Below are 12,236 nucleotides of genomic sequence, written 5' to 3' on the forward strand. Positions count from 1 at the left end.
AGAGCAGTGATTACTGTTTTTAAGATTTATGATTATTTCTCTTCCTTTCCCCTTGCCCTCCCCCTCCCACGGCACTGAGTCATGAAGCAGACATATCTGAGCTGTGCCTGTGAGTTAAAACAACAGCTTAAGAATCAGACGATGAATGTTAATGATTGCCATCATCATCTTGCTGACCCAGAAGATAAAAGGAAGACACATTTCAGCCATTTAGTTTTCTTTTGTAATTTCACACTAAGCAACGAGGGCGGCAGAGGGCAAAACACTTCTTGTGTCTGAAAGCAGGTGCATTTTGCAGCTATTTCTGAGGAGGAGATTCGTGCTGTAGTTCGTACACAAAGGAAGAAAGTAAAGGGGGAGAGATTTAAGGGTGCATTGTAAAACGGAGATCGTGATCTTTTTCCGTGTTCCAGCGTTGCTAGGCCAAGATTGTGCAGGTTTCTGAGCCCTGCAGAATTCTTCCTGAGCAGCTGATACCTGCTAAGTACCACCCCTGTGCTTGTCCTGTGGAACTGCCTGGCACAGGGAGATGGTACAAAAGGCAAGGAGAAGGAAATGTTTGTACCGTAAAATGTGCACAAGCATATTATATTTTGAGGAGATTATTATTATTTATTAGATTTGTTAGTTGCTTGTTATCCATGTGACTTCTAACATTGTTAAAAACAAGAGTAGATATATCATACTGTAAAACAAAATAATAAAATGACAACAACCTACACCCCCATACAGCCAGAGAAAGCTTTGGCAGCAGACAGATACCATCATCACCTCATACAGCATAAAGGAATCACACGTTGGCATAAAGGTCATGACAGGAGGGGGAGAGGGAGAGGAAGGGGCAAAAATACTAGGGGGCATGTTGCCCTTTGTAAATCAGGGCATACAGACAGTGTACAGCCTTGAGATAAGACTGGAGCCAGAGTTCTGAAACAACCATGGACAGGGCACTAAAACATAGGCATGGTATAAACAAATGCAGGACACATTTATGTGGGGAACAAAGGTTACCATCCTTTGACACCTATCTGTTAAAACTCAATGAGCACGTGAAACGCTGAATTCAGTTTACATTTTAAACCAAAGTTGTTCCTGCAAAGCTTCCTGGGATGGGGATCTGGTCAGGGGCACATAAACCGAAATCAACTTTATTTCTTCCATGATTCATTTTAACCCAACACAGGGAAAGGCCATTGGGGACCAGGCTGTTATACTGTGAGTACAGGATCTTAGCTTAGCAAGCTCTTTGTTATATTCTTTGTCTGTGTTGAACCTCTCACCTTTGTTATGCCAATGTATCTCTTATAGCTCTGCTGAGAGCTACTAGCTTTGAGGAAACAATTGCTGCTCTCTTTTTGTATATACCTTTCTTTTCTTTTAAATAAACTACCCTTTTTATGATTCTATAATTGGTATGTAATGTAATACCATTACATTGGTATGTAATGAATTAATTATTCTAAATCCAGTCTCTGATCACTGGCCGCTACTGATTACTGTTGGTTAATATGGGTTAATACTCTTGGAACTCACGTAGCTCTCTGAGATCCCCTTTCTCAGAGAAAAGAGCTTGGAAGAGGGGTGGTAGCAGTTACTACCGTGAACTAAATCTGGAAGGAGGGAGAGTTTGCCTGAGAAGCCGAGACCCAAAGGTGTTGGGACTGTTCTCAGAAGCAAAGAACCCCCCTTGGGGTGCTGAGGGCAAGGGACCCCAGGGGGACAATTCTTTGACAGTTACCACCTGTGGAAGGGTTACAACAGTTTAAAATTCAATATTAAATACAATGATAAGAAATCATAGGAAATGGTTGGTTACTGAAAATATATATCACGGCTGTCAAAGCCAGGGGTTAGACAAATTCATGGAGGATAAGCCCATCAATGGCTACTAGCCAAGATGGATACCTTCAATATCTTCACTGTCAGAGGAATTATGTCTCTGAGTAATACCAGTTGCCGGAAGCCGCAGGAGGTCTAAAAAAATAACAAACTTTTGCAGAAATGTGGAGAACTGAATTTAAGATTGGAAAAATGAGAATTTGAGAGAACCACAACTGACAGATCCTCCCATCCATAATTACCCCCATCTCGTTTAAGGCACCTTACCATTTTCTCGGAGTCAATTATTCTAGGAAGAAACTGAACTGGAAACAGGGGGGAAAGAGGGGTGGAAACCCTTATAAGTTAATCAAGCAAATATGTGCATATATTTATTTTGTATAGCATCAGAGCCGGCACCAGAAAGCTACAAGGTTGGGCCCCTCCTTAGGGTGAGTTGGTGGCATTCCTGTACTGTGGTCCGTGGCAGGATCAGGTCCTGCAGTCTGACCCTGCTGCAGCTCACATAGAGGGAGCTCCGAGGCACCCCCCCCAATACAGACAGTGCTGGCTTTAATAAGCCCACCCACATACCAAACTTACCTCTCCTATCAGTGTGAATGCTGTGGGTGCTGTGGGTGCATGCCTGCCATCAGTCAGGATGGCGGGGGTGGCTTCTTTAAGGGGCTAATGGCGCACTATGCCATTCATATGGCATGAGAGGTAGGTGGGGTGCACGGGCGGGCTTATTAGCCCCATGCTGCCTGTATGGGGGAGTGTTGGGCTATGGCACTGCGGGCTCAGGGCAGGCTGGTGCCGAAGGGCCCAGTCATGCCTGACACCAGCCCTGCATAGCATATTGTGCTTCCGGTAGTCATTAGTGCAGGACAAGGAACATATGTTCTTGTGACACATGCAGGTCTCGAAAGTCCCGTGCTTTAACTTTCTAAATCCCGCTCAGTGCCCCCGATGCGCATCCACTTCAACGATTTCACAAGGCGTTGCTCACACACTTTCAAGTCTGCATTGAAAGTCACAAGGACTAGGCACTTTCTTTTTTAAAAGACAAAAGTGATTCTCCGGATGCTGAAGGTGAATCTTGGGGCCCACGCACACAATTAATATATACACGCAAAATGTAAAGAGAAAGAGTGAGTGGAAAGCTGGAGTTTAATGCCAATGAAATGTGAAAGGTCTGTGGCAATTCAATTATGAAAAACACATCTAATGCATTCATGCATTTTGCATACATTTAAGCTCTAACTCGACTGAGGGTACTGCATCACGCAAATGATGAACTAGATTCTAGATCACAGAAGCTTATTATGCCTTAAATCTGCTAGTTGCAGTGGGTTGGTTAGGGCGTAGGTGGAGGTGCGGCTCATTACTGTCACCTGTTTGTAATTTCTGTTTTTTAAACAACAGCATCTTTAATAATAATTTTGTAAGTGTTAAGTGCTTCCCAAGCATATTCAGTGCTCCCCAGTGTTATACCATCCCTTTCTCTCACCTGGATCTCCTCAAATCTGATGGGGTCCTCCCTTGAGTACACTGAGCGCTGGCATGGAAGAGAGCTCTCCTCCTCCACTGGCACCCTGGAGGCAGTATCTACGGAGCCTAACATAAGACACATTATGTAGTCTGTTGCATTGACTAATATCTGCCCCTGTCCCCCAGGATAAGCACAAGTCTGGCAGATGCATATTTGTCAGGGAGACTCAACCCCAGGTGAAGAAGATGAACAAAGATGGCCGTACCTCTTTCACAACAGGAGCAAAGCTCCAAAACAAAATTAAGGTACAGGCATAAAAAGCATTATTATAAAATAATATCAAAAATTTAATATATCTATAAACAATCAATATAAAATCCTTATAAGTATTCTCATATAGTAATGAAAAGATGGCCAAAAATATGGAAAAAGATCAGTGCCCAAACCCAATAAAATACAGAATATATAATATAATCAAGGCAATATCAGTGTGGAAACCAAGGGCAACTTTTAAACAATGTACACAAATAAGTGCCCATAGAAAGCACCATAGCCAGACACTTCAACAATTAGTCTTCTTCAGTGGCTTCCGTGGTGAGTATACGTTTTGTATATTATATTCTAAGGTATGAACTGGTACATGGGCTGTTCATTAACTCAATTCTTCGTTTCCTTCTATCAATCAGTTATAAGAAATATATATTCAGGCAGGCCTACAGGAACTTCGAACTAGATTAGTTTGTAATGTATTAACTGATGTTTTTGATGTTAGTTTTAATTGATGAATGTGGTTGTATTTTATTGTATTGTGTATTGTATTTTGTTGCTGCTGTAAGTCACCTAGAGTGTCCGTTAATTCGGACAGATAGGCGACTAACAAATAAAATTTTATTATTATTATTGAGAATTTTGCCAACAACAAGCCCACTCTCCAGTGTGGCACAAGTGTGACCCCAGTTTTCCCTGACTCTTAGAAGCCCTCCTCTCCAAATTAATGTATTGGTTTGCTTTAGCCACCAGGTGGCAGTCTTCAAGCACATTGGAAAACATCAGTGGCGCATCACCTGCTTTGCATACATGAGGTGTCATGGTTCAGTCCCCGCCATCTCTGAGAGGGGCTGGGAGCGATTCCCTGTCCGAGACCACTGCAAAGTTCATTGAGGCAAGACTGAGCTAGGCAGTCCAAAGGTCTGACTTGGAATAAGGCAGCTTAGCTAATGCTAAACGTCTCATAATAAAAAAAAGGAGAAAATAGAAAAAAATCATGCTTTGTGCATATCTCAGGGGGAAAACATAATTAGTGCCTCTCAGCTATCTGGTCTTTCAAGTGGCGCCAAATTCCCTCTTGGTGGTATCAGGTGCCTGCTCACAGCCATCCCTGTGTTTGGGGACCTCGTTGCCACAGGAGATGTTGCAAAAGGCAAGAATGGAACAAGGTTAGGAATGTCAGAAAAGGTCTAGGAAGCTGTTGACTCCCCAGCATCTGCTCGCTGGGGTGACTGCCTCACTTTGCCTAATGACAGGGCCGGCCCTGGGGACAGCAGGAAATTTGAGCAGGGCAGGGGATTTGGCCAGATCCTCCCCCTTGACCAGTCTAGGGGCCTTTCGCTGTCTGCCACTTCACTGGGCCAGATGTTGCTGATGTTGGAGCCCCTTCTTCCTTTGCTCCCTGAATGAAGGGGAGGGGTGTAGCTCTGTAGGAAAAGATCCTGGGGAATACCGTAGTTGCAGAATCCATGCCTGTGGGTTGTGGATGGGTGCAGTTAATAGAGAAGGAACAACTTGTGGGGTTTTGCTGATAGCACATCCATAGGAAGCTGCTTTATATCGATTCAGACCCTTGGACCATCGAGCTCAGCATTGTCTACACTGACTGGCAGCAGCTCTCCAAGGTTTCAAGCAGGAAGTCTCTCCCAGCCCCACCTGGAGATGTCACCACTGAGGATTGAACTTCCTGCATTCAACGTAGGTGCTCTATACAGGGCTCTCATCCAGGCTGGCAACTCCCCAAATTTGCCTGATGGTACCTCCCTCTCCAATCCCTCCTCTCTCTCTGCAGGAGAACCCATCCCTCTGCCCTGGGTGAGCCTTTGAGTTATCATCATCATGGTGGGGCTCTTGGTGCAGATTGCAGTTGTCACCTCGGTCAACCTTCTGGGAAGGAAAGAGAGGAACCGAAGCCGCAGCAGATGTTTGGAAGGGACCCACCAGGCCAGATCGGGGGTGAGTTGGTTTAGAACCTGCGGGGGAATCTTTTTTCAAAGTTGTTAACAAGAAGAAATATCCTATGAGGTGCGCTGTCTGCAAATTGGGGGCTGGGGAATAGCATGAAGTGTGCATAGCGGAAAAGCAGGCCTCCCTCCCTGGGTTTTCCGTGAGCAGAGTTTCCGCCCTGAAAAGCTGGCCCGGTGCCCAGACATTCCCCTGTCTGGGAGTTATAGAAATCAGCCAGAGCTCTGCTATCAAAGGCGGGAAGATGTCAGAGACCAGCCATAGTAGGAAGCAAATCAGGGGCACATCACCAAACCCTAGAGCAGTGTTTCCCAAAGTGTGGTACGCGTACCCCTGGTGGTACACAAAAAGGTTTCAAGGGGTACGCGGCCAAATGTTTTTTTTGTACTTTATCATTGGGTTTTAGCTGTGTGCGTGTTTTCTTGTAAGAGAAAATACAGTTCTTGTGATTTCTCCAGTTTCTCACACAATCATGTGAGGGAAGATCAATATAATAACAGCGGTTTATCCCGATGTTATTCAACGTGTAGTCTCTTTCGCTCTCAATGCATTCCTTGTCTTTTCAGTTTCTCATAAGACTCGGCTCCCTCTCAATGACTTCTCCCCTTCCCCACATCGTATTTGCGTGAGGTAGGATTCTCTGCGCTTGTGAACATCAAAACAAAAAAACGAAAACGAATTATTGATGTGGAGCCCCATCTTCGTCTTGAGATCACAAATATCGAACCGGATTTCGCCGCACTAATATCTGGTCACAAGCAGTCCCATCCCTCCCACTAAACAGTTGTTTTGTATTGACAATTTTAATACCAAAAAAGTATTACTCTTTATTTCCAGAATGGTTTTTTTTAATAATAGCTGTTTTAATTATTAGTATATGAATTATTTCTATATTTTTGAATATATATTGTTGTTATATAAATATTATTTCTATTATTAAAATGTTTACTACTTACTTCGTATTTATTTTTTTACAAACATTTCATATAAAATTATAGGAATTACGAATGTGATAAAACCTTACCCCTCTCCCGATTATTTTTGTGAAAGTTGGGTATGCCGGTAAAATCAATGTCTCAAAAGGGGTATGCGCATGTTGAAAGTTTGGGAAACACTGCCCTAGAGGAACAGTGCTGTCTCCCAAGGTCCACCTTGGGGCCAGCCCAAGACATTTGGCTGCCTTAGGTGAAGAACAAGACGGCGCCCCCATCTCACGTACAGAAGCTGAACCTCATTTTGCCTTATGGGCAACCTTTCATGCCAGTGATGGGCAGAGCAATTAATGCAGATGTTACCCTTGTGCGGTAGGCTACTTTCTACACACACTTGCGCACTCCCCCAGTGTCCTCCATCAGGAATGGGGCATGGTGGAGCAAGGTGCAAAAGACGCTCTAAGGAAGATTCATGGCTAACTTGCAGAAACTGGCAGGGTGTGTTGCTCAGAAAGCATTTGCGTGCCTTTGAGATGCACACTCAGGTCAGGATCCAGGCATTGGCCAGACCTCGAAAAGCCTCCTGGAAGGAGCATAATTGCAGCTAGATTTGGATCTTGTTATCTCCAAGAGATGTTATCTCCTGAGGCTTGCAGGGTTACAGATACAGCCAGAGGAGGCGTCTTTAACCAGCAGCTGCTCAGAGCGTGTGGGAGGCCCCAGAAGTGGTGCAAGGCACACTTTCCTCTTGCGCCAATCTCAGAGGTGGCAATGGCAGAGCAGGAGCAGCACTGCCCCCTGCTGGCACAGAACAAGTTTCCTTTTTGTGGTTTTGGTCGTTTCATTTTCCAGTCTAGTCCTCCCCTCCAACATACTGTATTTTTACTTTTCAGCCAGCAGGTGGCAGGCTTGAAGTTCCTGTTTGGAAAAAGACTTGTCATTTCTGAAAGAAAGACCCTTTTGTGGATGTTTTTCACCCCAGGGGAAGAATAAAGTCAATTTTGTGCTATTGCTGAATGTATAGTGCATGTTTTGCCCATTATACTTTAGATTTATTTTTAGGGTCTGATATTATTCATATTTCATCAGCTGATCATTTTTTATTTTATCTTTACAGGCTTTCCCAGGATTAGTTGACTCGTGGGTTTCTCTTTTGAGAATTGTTTTATGTTTTTGCTTGCTGCATTTTTCATTGTTGTTGTATGCCACTGTGGCGTTGTTTAGTGTTTTAGAAATATTCCCAATAAATTATAATAAATAAATGAATGGATGAATTTAGACACTGCTTTTTTCAGCCCAAATGGGTGCCTTTTATCTTTGTGAGCTGCCCAGGGAACAATTCTATTGGGCAGCTAATATAAATTCCATAAATGCACAAATAAATAAACACCTTCCTTATTGGGAGTGCAACAAAGGACAGGGTTTTCCAGTGGTGGCGCCCCAGTGATGGAATGTCCTTCCAAAAGAGGTGCATCGTCATTAGATGTTCTGCTGGGACTTGGGGCCTGCCGGGAAAGCCAAGGTGAGGCTGATCAGGACCCTGGACAGCTCCCAGTGGGACCTGCCCGCTGAACTATGGCAGATAGTTCTCTGCAAAGTATCAACGTCATCGGATGGATTAAGAAGGCTTGCAGGGCCTGACCTTTCAGTAGCTCTTCCCCTTGGGAGAGATGTTTGCAGTCCTTAGCCGATTCTTCATCCACATGTTCCTGTGTGGATGTGAAGCAGGAGAAGCTACAGGGGAGTCTCCCTCTTCAGCGCCAACCCGGTAGGGTAGCCTAGTAGCGCTAGGGAACCCATCCTCTCTCTCGACTGCCACCACCCGCCTAGGGCAAGATTGCAGGATTCTAACTGCCTCAAGGTGGCCTCCTTGGGAATAGGAGAACAGCCAGCTGGATCCCAAGTCTCCAGCTTGGCAGATTCAGCCTATCTCCCCTCTGCTCCCCCAACCAATAGCATAGCCTAAGCCACATGAAAGGCCAACCAGCCCTTGAGCATGTTCAGAAATCAGTCCAGCCCAGGAATCTAATTCAGCAATATATTGAAAAAGAAGATACGCAGGACTTTTTCTATGGTGGTACTCACCTGTACGAAGCACCATCACTTCTTTTGGGGCTGCCCATGGCTGAGTGCCACCACAGCATTTTCACCAATGTATGAGTACTGGCACCTCATTTTTTTTTACCAAACAAGCACTGACTATAAGGGAAGAAATAGCAAGTATGCAGCTCAAAATGCAAATAAAACATGACACCAGAATATTGGTCTGACTGATCTTAAACTAAGGTAACACTGCAAAGCATACTCTGAATGGTCACCTCTAGCGCCGGCAGCTCCAGGCATCCGTTGCAGGTCGGGGAAATCAAGAGGCGTAAAGGCCTATTTTGCAACGGCCCACTCTCAAGGGTGATTTAGGGACCCAAGTGGGACGATGGACAGCGGGCAGTGTTCTGCCACTCACAAGCCAGGCCACACTTTTTTATGCGAGAACCCGGCCAATGTTCTTCAGCCCTGAGAAACTGCCAGCCAGACTCCAAGAGTTGCCCAATGAACAAACTTCACCCACGCAGCGCAAGAGACCAGTGGAAGGCGAGAAGATGTGGTCAGATAAATTTCAGAACGGGATGCAAACTTTTCTAGACGTTGGTTGCTGGCCTGCCTTTTCACACCTCGGGCTCTCTGATGTTCAGAGGGCAGGAAGAGAACTCCGACCACTGTCAATGTTTATAACACAACTAAGATAACAGCCGGCATCTTCTGTTTCTGAGAAGGGGGCCAAGGAAGGGCTTTGGGTCACCCAGTCATCCAGGCACCTTTATACTGAGCCACGTCACTGGAGTCCATCCAGCTCAGCCTTGTCTACACAGCAGCTCTTCAGGGTTTCAGGCAGGGGACATTCTTGCAGATGCCAGAGATTCATCCTAGGCCATTCTGTGTGCAAACCGGATGCCCTACCACTGAGCTATGGTACTTTTATGTCTTTAGGAAGTTCCTAGACCATTGGGTGGCAAAGATGGTCTTGGAGTACAAGTGGGCCATGTCTCCAAAAATCTCTGGAGCTGGAGGGGGTGGCTGGATAATTTCTCCCGTCACCAGAAGATGAGGCTCTAGTGACCTGCACAGCCCCTCCCTGTGGAATACCCAGACCAAAATAACCTATGTAAAAAAGAGGAGAAAGCGCACACATTTCCAAATGTTTGCCTTTAATATATCACTGGACCCAGTTCTTAATCCAGATCCTGTCATTCCTACAAGGAACTCTGGGCAGCATACATAGGAGTAACAGAACACTTTCCTCCTTGCAACAGCCCTGTGAGGTAGGTCAGGCTGAGTGACAGTGATTTGTTCAGCTGAGCAGGTATTGGAATGAAGATCTCTGTGGTCATAGTCCCAGCTAAAGGATCTCAGGTAGAACAGGGTTGGGAGGCCCTTCTCTGCCTTGAGACCCTGCAGAGCCACTGGCCAGTCAGAGTTGGAATGGGCTGGGTGGAGGCTGAATGCTCGACAACATGGACCTTTAGTCGGATCCAGGCCCAGCAGGATTCTTCTCATGCCCTTGCATGGGGACATCTCCATAATGCAGCCGTGCTGGGACTCCAATAAAGATAGCAAGCAGCGACTTTTGCTTCATATCACATCCCGCAACAAATCTGGATGCTTTCTCAAACGTCTACATGCAATTTTGCAGTTTGAGATTATTTGCATTATTTTATGAAGTTAATGTGGGGGAAGACAATGCAATTTGTTGTGCTGATTTTTCTCTTAAAAAATAGGTAAAGGTGTCCCCGCACTTGTAGTGCGAGTCGTTTCCGACTCTTAGGGTGACGTCTTGCGTCGTTTACTAGGCAGACCGTATATATGGGGTGGGACTGCCAGTTCCTTCCCCGGCCTTTCTTTACCCCCCCCAGCATATGCCGGGTACTCATTTTACTGACCACGGATGGATGGAAGGCTGAGTGGACCTCGACCCCTTTTACTGGAGATTCGACTTCCTCCTTCTGTTGGAATTGAACTCCAGCTGTGAGCAGAGCTTCGGCTGCGTTACCGGCGCTTACCACTCTGCACCACGGAGTGCAAGACAAAATAACTACCCAAAGTGACATCAGAGAGCAAAATTTTGTACAAGCACAGTTCCGTTATTTTACCAAGACGCTTTCAAAACCTGAGCGTCATAATCCCCCCAAATATTCTTCTGGGTAATGTTGGCTGGCAAATGAAGGCCCTCCTCGCTGGTTCAAGAGAGAACATTGCCACCCTGCGCCCCTTCTGGAGGAAAGGCAGGATAAACTCAATAAAAATATATATTGCAATGATGGCTTGTCCAAAAACACGTGCTTGGGAGACAAAACCAGAGCCGGGTCTAGGAAGTAGAGACGGAGTTGAATGTTTTGCACATTCTGGAAAAATCTGCCCTGTTGCACACTTGCTGGGCCAGTTCCATCTCTGGGTATTTTTGTAATATGAGCAGCCTTTCAGAGATCCATGTAAAGTGGTCCCCTGCTCCAGCGACAACCCTGTAGGGTAGCCTCGTAGCCCCAGGGGACTGATCCTCTCTCCTGGTTGCCACCACCCACTTATGTGTCACCTAGGGCAAGGGTGCAGGATTCCCACTGCCTTTAGGGTGGTGTCCTTGGGAGTAGGGGAACAGCCAGCGGAATTTTCCTGCTGGGACGAAGGGTGGGATATAAATCAAATAATAAATAAAATGAATAAATAAATCCCAAGTCTGCGCCTTGGCAACTTCAGGCATTCTACCCTCCTGCTCTCCCATGCACTTTAATAAATAGCCTAGCCTCCAAGCGGCCTAACCCAAGATGGGAGGGCAACAGGCTTGAGCATGTTCAGAAACCAGCTCAGCCCAGAAATTGAATTCAGCAGTTTTTTCAGAAAGAGTACATGCAATAAGGAAGAGGGGAAGAAACGGCAAACATGCAGCTCAAAATGGAAATAAGACACTATACCAAAAAGAATAATCTCACACTGATCCAAACTAACATTGCAAAACTTACTCGCAATGGTCATCCTCTGGTGCTGACTGACAGCTTCTGGAATCACTTGCAAGGCGGGTGGGGGTCCAAAGAGGGGCAAATTTTGCAACCGTCCATTTTTAAGGGTTTAGGACCCACGGTCTCTTGACTGACTGCTGGCTGTTTCCTGCTGATCAGTAGTGCAGTAGCACATTCAGAAGTGCAGAGTCCCTTCATGACAGTCACAGCCACTCCCTCCCACCTTTTGCTGCTGCTGTGTTGAGAATGAGATCCTTGTCAATGCCTTCTTCCACATCAACAGACGCCCCCAGGAGCCAATCGGCATGAAAGGGGAAAGCGTTAGCTACTGAAAAGAGTCTTCTCAGTGGCTGACTCACCTCCATTCACTCTGATTGGCTGCAATCAGCAGGAAAGGAAGCATGTGAGAAGACTCTTCTCAGTGGCTCACACACTCCCCTTTCATGTCGATTGGCTTGTAGGATGCTGGAGACATTGGGACCCTGCTCCCCAAAAAGGTAAGGGGTCTGTGACGCCCCAGGACCCTGGACTTTTGCTACTAACCGCAGACCGAGTCACATTTGTCAGGAATTTTGTGTGACACATTTTGGGAGGCTGAGGAAGATGGTAGACATTCCCCTCTGGGTGCAGGGAAATATGGCTATTGGGGTGTAAATGACTACTAGGCTTGCCTATCTCCCTAACAGACAGGATTTAATCAGGAACTTTGTCTAATTTAGAAGGCATGTCCCTGATTCACTAGGCTTGATGGAGGGC

The sequence above is a fragment of the Rhineura floridana genome, chromosome 22, assembly GCF_030035675.1.
Source record: "Rhineura floridana isolate rRhiFlo1 chromosome 22, rRhiFlo1.hap2, whole genome shotgun sequence".
Lineage (NCBI taxonomy): Eukaryota > Metazoa > Chordata > Lepidosauria > Squamata > Rhineuridae > Rhineura > Rhineura floridana.